Below are 13,890 nucleotides of genomic sequence, written 5' to 3'. Positions count from 1 at the left end.
TCAAATTTGTCTTTAATGGCAGAGACTTTACCTTTTGGTGTTTCACATTCATGGCTCACCTTATTTTCACTCAGCCTCATATCCTCACAGTTATTTTGTAACAACACTTGTTCGACTTTTTTTTTATTTCTTCAGCTTCAACTAATATTCATATGTTTATCTAGGTGATAATGGTTCAATCATGTATATTTTCCCATCATTTTCCAGTTTATACCTATTTTAAAACCATCATACTTAACTTTCCTATCAATTGCTAAGGTCTCCCCAATAATAGGTGTGTAGTATATGTAGGAACAACATCACACAAAACCTCATCCTTACATCTCCCTATTGAGAATAAGACTAAAACATATTTAGCCACTGACACGATCAAAAGATTGATGTCTTATCTCAAGTGCAGGAGTGTCGAAGTAATAAATAACTCGGCAAGACCGGGGTCGAACCATAGAGAGGTGAACTATATAAATTATAAACAACAAATGACAAGGAGTTGAAGAGAACTTTTGAGATGTGATATTGATGTGAGTATTAATCAAAGATAAAAACAATTGTCAAGGTTAAAGGATCTACTAATAGTATTAGAAATAAGTATAGTATAAACTCCTTTTATTAATCAATTAGAAACCACACACAAAAGAGGTTCCAATCAGATGATTTATCCTTTATAGTTTATTATAAATTTTTAACATGATCATATTAATTATCTTATTTTAGTAACACCATACTTTTAAATATTGTCAGGAATTCGTGATGTTAACTTATGTTAACAACAAATCAAGTTCCTTTCATAGCACAGGTGTCGGTTATACCATACAGTAGGCTATGAAAGTGCCAAGTATTTGTTGTACCAAGGGTTGTACAACACAAATCTAGATTAATCATTTAACAAGCAAGGTATTAAGAATTAGTAAGATAAAAAGATAAGATATGTAAATAACAAACTTTCTTGGATATAAACATTGAAGTCCATGTTGAGTTTATACTATACCTATTCTAACACCATTAGTGAAACCTTTTCAACTTGACATAATAAACTTAGCTAAACATTGTGAATAAGAGAAACATAAATAAACTAGATAAGAACATAGTTATGATGAAATGCATAAACAAGAGATTAATGAAAGCAAAACTTAAATATTACAAAAATACAAAGAAAGAAAGCAAGAATATGATCTTGATCAGAAAACCAAGATGTCTAAATGTATAGCAAATGCCTCCTTTTATAGGCTAAAATTCAGAACTATTGATTTGATGACTAATTATTGAGTGAGTGGCCACCTCTTGACTTGGTGACAACCATTATCTTCTTGTCTGAACAAAATGTCATTGCTAATATCAGAATTTGAACAGATAATCTTCATGCAAGTTCTGGAATTTGTCTAAGCTTTCCAACAAAACAAGAATGAGCTCATTTGGACTTCTAGAACTCAAGATATGGGCTGCACACTGAACAATGTCTAGGCTGTAGAGCAAATTCCGACTTCTCTTTTGTTGCTACAATTTGAACTTGAAAATGGCTGTTTTGAATCTTAGACTCTTTATGAAAGTTTTAGGCCTATGTCTTAGCTTTCCATCCATATAAAGTAAACCTAAATCCATGTTCTACAGCTCCAGTTATGATCCAATAACCGAATAATATTCTAGTTTGAATTGAACCGGCATCTCTTCTTTAAGCTTAGCCTTCTTTTTATCTTTTCACTTTTAATAGTTAAACACACCAATCAATCCTTTATATTGTGAGATATGCCTGCATTTAAAATAAGCATTTACCATGAATTAAAGATATCTTATGTTATCAGACTTGTTATTATAAAACATGCTTAAGTTAGGGAATTTACTGATACTTTAAGTGCAATATGATGATATAAAACCTTGATAAAAATACACATTTAAGTACTAATCACACCCCCTCCATCCAGTTTATTACTAGTCCCTAGTAATCAAAGCGTTAAAACAATTTGCAACATTCAAAAACTAGGCATTCATCATTGAACTTCCATTAATCTATTCAAATGAACAAACTCTCATTAAATTTATAAGTCTGCTTCATACTTCTTAAACAAGATATTAATAAACCTTTATTTTGTGCTCAATATATCAACACGTAGTTATGGGGCTTTGCTTGGATGAAAACATAATTTTGTTCTAATGTTTTTCTAAGGTTAACTTCCTTGGGTTGGGATTATTATCTTTTTTTTTTGTTCTTTACACACACACACACAACAACTTAAAACACAATACATCTTTAACCCATGTAATGAGCTTTAGGCTAATGACTCCCAGACCAGTTGGTTTTAGGGCATTACTCGGGTTGCAAATACTAATACGTAGATAGTGAAATGTTTGATTCCCTTAAGCTTTTCTCCTTAACCCATGTAATAAGCACTGGGCCAATAGCTCCCAAGTTAGTTGATTTTAGGGTATTGGGTGTTAAAACACCACTTCGGGCTTAATTGCTTAGGTTAGGGAGGCTACGAAACCAAACTTATCTACATTTTTATTATCATCAATATTATAATTTTTTTTTTTTTTTTGCAAATTATATATTATCCCTTTCCCTTGGTTGTTACCTTTAACAAAAGAACATAAATAATGTAATAATCCAATGTGCAACCCACAATCATATATTAAAGTGTGTGTGTGTGTGTGTGTGTGTGTGTGTGTGAATGAAGGTTTAAGAATACTTGTTAAATGAGTATATGAGCATAATCAAGTGATAACAATGCGAGAGTTTGTAAACCTGAATATTTCAAGAAGTGTAATGATAGACCTTGTTACGAATAACCATTGGAAAATGATTACTAAGATGCGTCTTAAGAGTCAATAGAATTCTTGTTTACTCTGTCATCCTAACAAAAACAGTTCTATCAAATGGTTTTAATAATAGCAAAATAGTTAGTTTTTTATATATATATAAACTACCCTCTCCCCCCAATCAAAATAAGACATTGTCCTCAATGTCCTAAGGTAGAAAGAGTATAGAAGACATCACCTGAAACAACGACTACTGACAAACCTGAAACACACTTAAACAAATATAAGAAAGAACAAAACACAAATAATATTCTATTAATAAACTCTTTGTCTTTCCCAGGACAGGATCCACAAAAAACACAAACATTTTTTATTGTAAGAGCCGAGGATACCTCAATTTGTTACACTCTTATATTCTTGGTGGTTGTATGGGTTGAGTAGAAATAAAGGGAAGGTAAAGAAGATTTATAGATGAGAAATTAAAAATGCAATCATACCACCTTTATGTAGGCCAACTGGAATCTCTCTCTCTTTCTTCCCTTTTTTTTTGTTGTTGTTGGAAAAGCATGTGAATGTACAGGTAGTTGTGATTGTGGCTCACATCTTCCCTTGGTTTTACGTCCAAGAACGACTTAAACGCCCTCTATGGGTCGGGAATAAGCTTCCCATCCAGTTTTCTTAAAAACTAGCAAACAGGGTCTTTTTTAGTCAGATTCCCAAGACTATGTCGAGCATGTTCTGTATGAAAATGAGGCCATAAATCATGAATTGCACGATGCACATCTCCATTAAGGTACGTCCTAATAGTCAATAGAAGATTATCTAAGGACTCTTTATGTTTTGAAATAAATCCTAACTTTTGACAATTTTCATAGGTTTTGCAGAATGCATGTGTGTCCTTGAATATGGTGGGCTAATAAAATTCACATAGTAAGATTTTTGCAATCGTCTTTGTTGATGAGAAATAACCCCCATACGCCTCGGAATGATAAAATTTAATGACACTACTTACCTCATTGTCAAGAACGCATCTTTGATATATTTGATTAGGACAATATTTAAATAAGTAAGGGTCATCCCAATAAAAGTTCTGCACGTCACTAAAAAAACTTTCTTTTGTCTTGGGTATCCAATGAGCTAGCAAAAATCCTAAAGCAAGAAAATTATCAATATTAGCAGACCAAGGTATTGAAGCAATAGAAAGTGAAGATTCATCAGGAAAGTAATCATCGATTAGTATGATGTCAGATGTCGAATCTATTGTCAATTTTGACAAATGATATGCAACAACATTTTCAGTGCCCTTTTCATCCTCGATTTCTTCCTGTTTGAAAGTTTGAAAGATTTCATAATCATGATTGACTTCCCTTTGTTTGGTCATGGCATGAGGAAATGGAAGTATTGGTGGGGAATCAGTCTTTCCTTTACAATGTTCAGGTTTAACCCCTTCCTTACCCTCAGAGATTGACTTATCATCTTTCTTATAAAGTTCAAGAATGGGTTTTTCAATAACCTTACCACTGTGGAGAGTAATGACTGATTGGACTTGATCCATATGCTGGCTTCTAGAGCTGCTTGCACTTGAATTGTATTGTCCTTTGGGATTTTGCTGTGGTTGAGATGGAAACTTACCTTTCTCTTGAAAAGTATACATAATGGTGCATTTGCTCTTGTTGGATTCATGTAGTTTCTAAGTGTTCCAACTCGATTATTCTTATTATGAAGTGACTGGTTATCCTCTTTAGCCATGTTTTCTGAAGAAGATGAGGATACCCTACAAAGTCTACCACTTAATGTACATGACCAAACTCTCATGTAAGTGCAGAAGAAAAGAAAACGAAAAAGAAAAAGAAGAAACAAAGAAAAAAATTAGAAAAACAATAAAAGTGAAAGAAAAATAAAATAAAATAAAATATATAATTTATACAGTAACTTTCCTCCCCAGCAACGGTGCCAAAAACTTGACACGATCAAAAAATTGATGTCTTATCCCAAGTGCAGGAGTGTCGAAGTAATAAATAACCCAGCAAGACCTAGTCGAACCACATGGAGGTGAACTATATAAAATTATAAACAACAAATGAAAAGGAGTTGAAGAGAACTTTTGAGATGTGATATTGATGTGAGTATTAATCAAAGATAAAAGCAATTGTCAAGGTTAGAGAATCCACTAATAGTATTATAAATAAGTATAGTATAAACTCTTTTTATTAATCAATTGAAAACCACACAAAAAAGAGGTTCCAATCGGATGATTTATCCTTAATAGTTCATTATAAATTTTTAACATGATCATATTAATTATCTTATTTTAGTAACACTATACTTTTAAATATTATCAGGAATTCATCATGTTAACTTATGTTAACAACAAATCAAGTTCATTTCATAGCACAGGTGTCGGTTATAGTATACAGCAGGCTATGAAAGTGCCAAGTATTTATTGTACCAAGGGTTGTACAACACAAATCTAGATTAATCATTTAACAAGCAAGGTATTAAGAATTAGTAAGATAAAAAAATAAGATATGTTAATAACAAACTTTCTTGGATATAAACATTGAAGTTCATGTTGAGTTTATACTATACCTATTCTAACACCATTAGTGAAACTTTTCAACTTGACATAATAAACTTAGCTAAACATTGTGAATAAGAGAAACATAAATAAACTAGATAAGAACATAGTTATGATGAAAAGTATAAACAAGAGATTAATGAAAGCAAAACTTAAACATTACAAAAATACAAAGAAAGAAAGCAAGAATATGATCTTGATCAGAAAACCAATATGTCTAAATGTATGGCAAATGCCTCCTTTTATAGGCCAAAATTCAGAACTATTGATTTGATGACTAATTATTGAGTGGGTGGCCACCTCTTGACTTGGTGACAACCATTATCTTCTTGTCTGAACAAAACGTGATTGCTAATATCAGAATTTGAACGGATAGTCTTCATGCAAGTTCTAGGAATTTGTCTCAGCTTTCCAACTAAATAAGAATGAGCTCATTTGGACTTTTAGAACTCGAGATATGGGCTGAACACTGAATAGTATCTAGGCTGCAGAACAGATTCCTACTTCTCTTTTGTTGCTACAATTTAAACTTGAAAACTGTTGTTTTGAATCTTGGACTCTTCATGAAAGTTTTAGGCCTATGTCTTAGCTTTCCATCCATATAAACTAGAACTAAAACCATGTTCTACAGCTCCAGTTATGATCCAATAACTGAAAGATGTTCCAGTTTGAATTGAACCAGCATCTCTTCTTTAAGCTTAGCCCTCTCTTTGTCTTTTCACTTTTAATAGTTAAACACATCAATCAATCCTTTAAATTGTGAGATATACCTGCATTCAAAATGAGCATTTACCATAAATTAAAGATATCTTTTGTTATCAGACTTGTTATTATAAAACATGCTTAAGTTAGGGAATTTAATGATACTTTAAGTGCAATATGATGATATAAAACCTTGATAAAAATGCACTTTTAAGTACTAATCAACTGTCACAAATACAAGATCAAAGGTCTTCCCGACATAGAGGGTATTATCAGAGATGATTTCTATAAATACTTATTGATCTTATCAAAAGCTTGTTGGTAGTCATCATCCCACACCTCAGGATTGTTTTTTTTTAAACAATCCAAAAATTGGCTCATAAGTGACTTTAGGATGGGATATGAACTGGACTATATAATTAAAATGCCTAAGGAAGCCTTTTATTTTTTTCTGTCTTAGGCATTGGCATAGCTTAGATAGACTTTATCTTATTTAGATCGACCTCTATTCCTTAATTGTTTACTATAAAACCCAACAATTTCCATGTTTTCACCTTAAACGAACACTTTGCAAGATTCAATCTTAATTGAAACTTCTACAGCCTCTCGAACAATTTCCTCGTGACTTGCATATGATCTTCCTCTTCTTCTTTTTTAGCAAGTATATCATCCATATATACCTCCACTTCTCGATGCATCTTATCATGAAATAAAGTTATCATTGCCCTTTGATAAGTGACCCTAGCATTTTTCAACCCAAATGGCATCGCCTTATAGTAGAAAATTCCTCAAAGTATAACAAATGTAGTTTTCTCCTTGCCTTTCTTAGCCATTTTAATCTGGTTATATATGTAAACCCATTCATGAATGAATAACTGGTATTTTTTTGTAGCTTTTTCCACTAAGACTTGTATGTGGGGCAAAGGAAAATCATCTTTTAGGCTTGCCTTATTCAGAACTCTATAATATATGCATATCATAATCCTTCCATCTTTTTTAAGAATTGCCACTACATTGGCCACACATTGAGGGAAATGGACTATATCTAAAAATCATGTATCCCATAACTTTGAATTTCAACCTTTACTTTGAGTAGCATGTCTGAGCGTATCCGTCTCAACTTTTGTTTGACTGGTTTGTTACCTTCTATTAGGGGAATTCTATGTATTATAATGTCAGTATTCAAATCAAGCATGTCTATATATGACCAAGAAAAGACATCTGCAAACACTTGCAACAAGGAGATCATATCATCCTTTTGCTTAACTTTGATAAGAGTATCAATCTTCAACTCTTTTCTATCTTATCCAGTGCCTATATTTATCACTTTTAATTCTTCTTCGACAGGTTTGTATTTTTTCTCAAAATTGTCAACCTAGTAAACTCTTTTAAGTCTTATTCTTCCCATTCCTGATCACCCATTTATTCTTCAAAGCAAAAGGTGTGCTAGTGTAAGTGTGTATTTACATAGAAAAGTAAAGGGAAACAAAACACATTTTGAATAAAGAGGAAAATGCATGATCTTATTAAAATAAAGGCTCATTAACAAAGGAAAAGCTTATGGTATCATGAGTTGGATTGACAACAAGATTATAAAGGTAAAATAAAAAAATGAAACAAAGACAAAGCATTTAAACAGACATGATCAAGCAAGAACAATTACTTTTTAAACATAAAAGGAACAAGCTCAACCTTTCAAAGATGGAGTTCCTCATTATCTTATACTCTCCTTACAAAAGCTCTTATAGGAGTTTCCTCAACTGTGTAGATAGATAACCGAGGAAGCATTTTATCCTTTACTTTAACTTTTATCTCCATATTTTGTCCCTTATTCTCACACTCTAAGATGTTTATATGGAGATCAACTATCTTTAGCACTTCAACATCAAATCTTATCACTTGAGCAGACCTTGGTAAAATTACTCGGATTGATGGGATTCTTAACTTCTCATCTTCCGGTATTTTTCCTTCAATTATTGTCATTCTTGTTTCTCTTTTAATCCTAGCAACCCATTTATAGTCATCTTTTTTGGGCTAATATCCAAGCCTGAACCTTTGATCAACACATATCAATTTCATCAGATTGACCCTTTTCGACAATATAATGTCAAGGTCATATTGAAATGAAATTCCATAGTTCAAGAAATATTTAGCTATCATCTATGATGCTTCAAAGATTTTTGGCTTTCTCAACACAATATTTTCATGAACGCACTTTGTATTCACAATCTTGAGATCATGAATATTTCCATCCCTACAATCCTCTACTTAAATGAAGGGTACAACCACATTATTTATCATATAAATGATTTTATGATATACTTCAAGCATTGATGCAATTATAAAGTTATTGCCTCGGTAATATGAATATAAGGCCTTCCTAACAACATGTTATAGGAAGGATGGATGTTCATCACTTTTAGTGTTATGAAAAACACTTACAAACCCACATACAACTCTACTTCCAAGGTCCTGGTTATCTATCTTAGTGAGCCATTATACGCCCTTACCATCATATTACTCGGCTTCATATGAGATACATCATTAGGCATCTCCTCTAACATGTGTCTTGGTAACATATGTAATATTGAGTCATTATCAATTAGAACCTTGCCTATCAAAATGTCTTTGTACTGTACCGTGATGTTTAATAATTTATTATGTCTAATACCCTTGGGGTCCAGCTTATCTACAATGAAATATAGATAATTTGAGGCTTGGATTCTGCCTACAATGTGCTCTATGGTCTCTTGATTGATATCTTGAGGAACATATGCCTCATTTAACACCTTTTATAGAGCCTTTCGATGCGGTTTGAAACTTAAGATCAAAGATAACAAAGATATTTTAGTAGTTTTTTTGAGTTGTTCAATGACATTATACTCATTATGCTTTATCAATTTCAAGAATTCATTAGTTTCTTTTTTAATTAAAGGCTTTTTTACTTTGTTAGACAAATCGATTACCTTTCTTCCCTTAGCTTTTCTTTGCTTCTCAAGCTCCTTAGAGGTAAATCACCTTCTACTATGAGTCAAGCCTCTAATGTTTGCTTGAAAAAAAAATTTTGATTGTGTGCTTTGAGAGGAAAGCCTATCATTGTATAGCAAGGCATTGTAGCTCTCATTACTTGCTACTTTGGTTTTGGACAAAATCAGTTTGGATAACCCATTGGCAATAAATTGTACCTAGCAAACATCTATATTCTTTCTAAGTTCTTCAACTACGAGTATCTCTTTTCTCATTGCCTCTTTGGTTCTCAGAGTACTTTGAGTTAGCATTTGTATCACCTCATTGTGGAAATCTTTACATTCATCAATCACATGACCCTTTTTTTATGATACTTGCAGAAATTCTTACTCATCAACCTAATATCGCAACTAACCTTCCTATATCCAGCTTTTACAAGCATTTTATAGATCTCATCCAAAGACACCTTCAAGGTCTTCGGGTCTATAGTCTCTAAGGCATTTACAGTTCCAGTACCTGTAACTTGATTAAGCAGAGGATTTGTATTCATATTAGGAGATTCTTTAAATGTTATTCAACCTTCTTTGATCAATTGTAAGAGCTTGCTTTTTAATACATTGCAAGTGTGAATGTTGTGCCCGACTATGCCCGCATGATATTCACAAGTGAGCTCTAAATTGTACTAATTTAGATAAGGTGGTTATAGTTGTGTGAGACGAGCTAGAGCTACTTTTTTAATACTTAGTAGCTTCTGATACATTTCATTCAATAGTAAATGTAGTGGGGCAATTGTTCTTAGATTCTTTGGTAGTTTCTTCTAAGTCGATTCTCAGTTTGGTTATTTTATGTTTCGTGTTTTGGAAAAAGGTGAGTTGAAGTTAATATTGGCTATTTGGGATGAAGAAGCTTGAGTATTGTGATTTTAGAAATTATTCTTTTTGCCTTTATATCCTTCTTCGATATTATCAACATATTTCTTTTTACCTTCAAAACTCCTTTTCTCAATGGGTTCTGAAATCCTTCCACTTCAAATACCTTGTTTACACTTAACCATTGCCGCAACATCAATAAACTACTGAGTTGATCCACTCATAGCTTGCTCATATTAGAGTGCTTTGAGGGTATTAGCAAATAGGGTGACCATCTCTCTATCTAAGAGCAGGGGATGTGCTTGGGTAGCTAAATCTCTCTATCATTGAACTTATTTATGCATAGTCTCCTTATCTCCCTTTTCAGAAGAGACTAACTAGACCTTTTAGAAGCAATGTCAATGTTGTATTTTTATTGCTTAATAAAAACAACTACAAGATTTTTCCACCCTTCGAATTTGCATGTTGTCCAGCCTCATGTACCAACTTAATACAGTTGCACTCAAGTTGTCTTGAAAGAAGTGCGTTGATGGTTTTTCATCATGCACAACCTCTATCATCTTATTAAAGTAAGATTTGAGATTAGTGGAAGGACATTGAGTTCTAGAATACTTTATAAATTAAAGTACATAGAATTTCTTTGGCACCACCACATCTAGAACCAGGTATTTATTGGCAGCTTAGATGGGATCATATAAGTCAACACTTTTAATGGCCCTCGTTCTTGCCTCTAATAATGTTATCTTATCATACTTGACATCCTCAAAGTACTTTGTCTTATAGGACTTATTAGCATATGCATCTACAACTATTAGGGTTGGTGCAAGTATAGTCGGCTGTACGAATGCCATATTGTAGTAGGGTTCCTAACCTTAACTGTCTAGTATAGTTGGTTGCATGAATGCCATATTGCAATGGGTTCTTGACTATGGCCACCTATCCCATTTTCAGGTTGGATTGTAGTCTAAGCTTGGGCAAAATTCACAAGTCGGTTAGATGAACCTTCACTAGAGATATTATTAAGTGTCTGCTCGAGTAGGCTAGTAATGCGAGCCATGTTGAGTTTCAAAGAGTCCAACTCCTCTTGAAAATGAGCATCACAATGGGCACATTCTTCGTCTTCTATAATGCTTCGTTGAAGTCAAGTGTTGAAGATTCTGCGAGTTTGGATTTTACTAGGACTTATATTTCAACTTGTACACATAACATTTAAAAACCCAAAGTATGTATGCATGTATACTCATGTATGAATGGAAATGTACACGTACATCGAAAATGGATTAGCCTATTCAAAGTGCTAATCCATGATTTCTTTGTTGAATATAGGAAAAAATCCATAGTCTGATGAATCAGAAAAATATTTTCCCAAGTTCTCATCTCAATTAAATTTCATACATGTTTGAGAGTATAATATAAAAAGGTGGGTGTAAGCCCTTTTCATTCAAAGACAAAGAGCTCTTACATATATAGAGGAGTTTTTTACTTGTGGAGATATAAAATTCATATACATCTCTATTCATCCTCAAAAGTAATCCCTTTATTGGCTACATTTCTAATAAAGGTTGAAACATCATTTAAGTGTTTCTAGTATTTGACAGCCAAAGAAGCCTTCACTCGCAGTTCATTTACCTTTAAAGCCACCTAATCAATTAACTTGTTCATCTGCTCTATTTTGTAATGGAACAAAGTGTTGTCTTATAAAAATGCACCATTGTTTGTGGCTAGTGACTCTTAGTTTTTATTTAGTATATGAATTTTCCTTTCCAGCTGTTAGATCTGGTCTCTATCCATTCGAAGTTCTTCTCACTCAATATCAAGTTCGGCTATCTTTGTGTTCATCTAAATATCAATTTTGTTGAAGTAATCTTGTTATTCTTTAAATTTTTTCCTTGGTCCATATAGCTCTTCATCAGCCCCTAGATATTTCCCTCTTAGCTTCTTTAATTCCTCTTCTTGGATTTCTAGCTCATATTGAACCATGGTGACTTATTCTCTTAGGGCATGTGTTCTATTTTGGTAACCGCTCATATTTGATTCAATTGCTTTTCTAACTCCTCTTTCATCATCAACTTGAGCCATACACTGAGCTTTTAATCTTCTATTTTCTTTAATATTAAGATTGACCAGCTTATTCTTTTCTTTCTTAGATTCTAACCTCTTTCTATTATTATCTCTTTCTATTATTATCTCTTTCTATTTTTAAAGATGTAATCAGTTATTTGTCAGCACTTGCTTTGCTCTTAGAAGCCCTTTTTAGAGTAACTAGTTCTTTTACCATCATCATATGTTTGTTCATCAAATCATCATACTTGATCACCCTTTCTCACAGCTGGTTTTGGATCCCATGTGTAATTTTCTCAAACCTCTTGGCTATGTTTTGCCATTCACTAATCATCTCTTGGTTGCTCTTTATAAGTTTTAGGTCTTGCATTAATACAACTATTTCTCATAATTGTTGGTTCAAAACGGCCTTCATCTTGTTCTCTATAAAAAGTTGGTTTTCTTAAAACTTTTGTTAACTCTTGCTACAACTTAGTTCAATTCTAAACTTATCCAGTTCATCTTGCAACTCCTTTTCATTGCTAATTCTTTTTCTTTTAGGTTCTTCGGTGATAAATGATCCGACTTTATATACTGTTATTGGGCTTTGTACTTCAAAGCTACTAAATACCTTGGATAACTCATTGTTTCTCCAAACTATATAACTAAGGCTAACTGAGAATTCGACCTCTTCTTCACCTTTATGAACCATTACAAGTTGTCTCCAATCTTGATTGATAATCTCTAATTCAACTAGAAAATCAGAGTCTTTGAACAGCCCAATGTTTTTAACTAAACCTAAGGTTTTTGGTACATGTTAAATTCCCTTAACCTAGCAATTAATAAAGGTGAATAACTAATATAATTGGATAGCCCAATCAACGAGACCCATGTTTTATCTCTGCAATTTATGACATAAGAGGAGTTTCCTACCTAAGGGGCTTTCCATCTAAAATCATTGTGAGGGACAACCTGATATTTCTCTACCCAAACATTTCATCCAAGTTACTCCAATATTTACTCACAATAAGCTTTAATGGCCTCATATCGAACCACAAAAAATTATTGAATAATTCTTTCGGAGTTTCTAAATGGCTTACCACTCATATAAATAACAAAGGAATGTATCATCGCATTGCACCATTTCTATGTAACCTATAATGGTTTAGTGATAGGAAAGTCTCAACCAAGATGGTTATAGTAGGGTTGCTCTTTGTTTGCTCATATTTAATAAGAGAACAAGTGGCTTCAACACTGATAATCCAAGCAGCTTCTGATAGAAATAACACTAACCCACAGATGGTAAAGGTAGTTGCTTGGTATCTTTCATCCCCTAACTTCCCTTCATCTTTGTTTGTCTTCAGCCTAGCTTCAATAAGTTTCCACTTAAAACCTCAATTGGTTATTCTATATAGGCCGATTTTATCTTAAGTGTAGCAGTTTAGTGACTTCAACAGTTGTGTCTTCAATTCTTTGTCTAAAATAGACCTTTTAAGGGTTGTTTAAGAAACTCGAGATCTAAGAATACTCTTTAATAGTTGGGGTCATATCAATGTCTACAAAGGTGAAACATCTATAATTCAGATCCTAGAAATGCAACAAGGCTTTGACTGCTGAAATTTGTACTAGAATCCTTATTAGATGGGCAATCCTCTCGTACATCATTTCAAATAGAGTCTCATCCACATAACTTATGATGGACACAAGCTTTTCCATATTATTTATAGAACAATGTACTTTATTCATGTACGGTAATTCCCCAGCCTTCGTCCTTGGGCAATGCCCCTCAGCTAGTTGCATCATCTCAGATTTTTGCCCATATTCAGAAAATGTTATTGAAGTCATGATCTCAACTTAGAAAAATCCTATAGAGTTCAGGATTATTAATCATGCTTGCCTAAATGCAAAATGAATTATAAGAAATTCAAACATCATAAGGGTAAGTTTAAATGGAGTTAAAATCCTATAAGTAGGTTCTAG

This window comes from Populus trichocarpa, chromosome 17 (genome assembly GCF_000002775.5).
Source record: "Populus trichocarpa isolate Nisqually-1 chromosome 17, P.trichocarpa_v4.1, whole genome shotgun sequence".
Taxonomy (NCBI): Eukaryota; Viridiplantae; Streptophyta; class Magnoliopsida; order Malpighiales; family Salicaceae; genus Populus; species Populus trichocarpa.
This window is presented reverse-complemented; position numbering follows the sequence as displayed.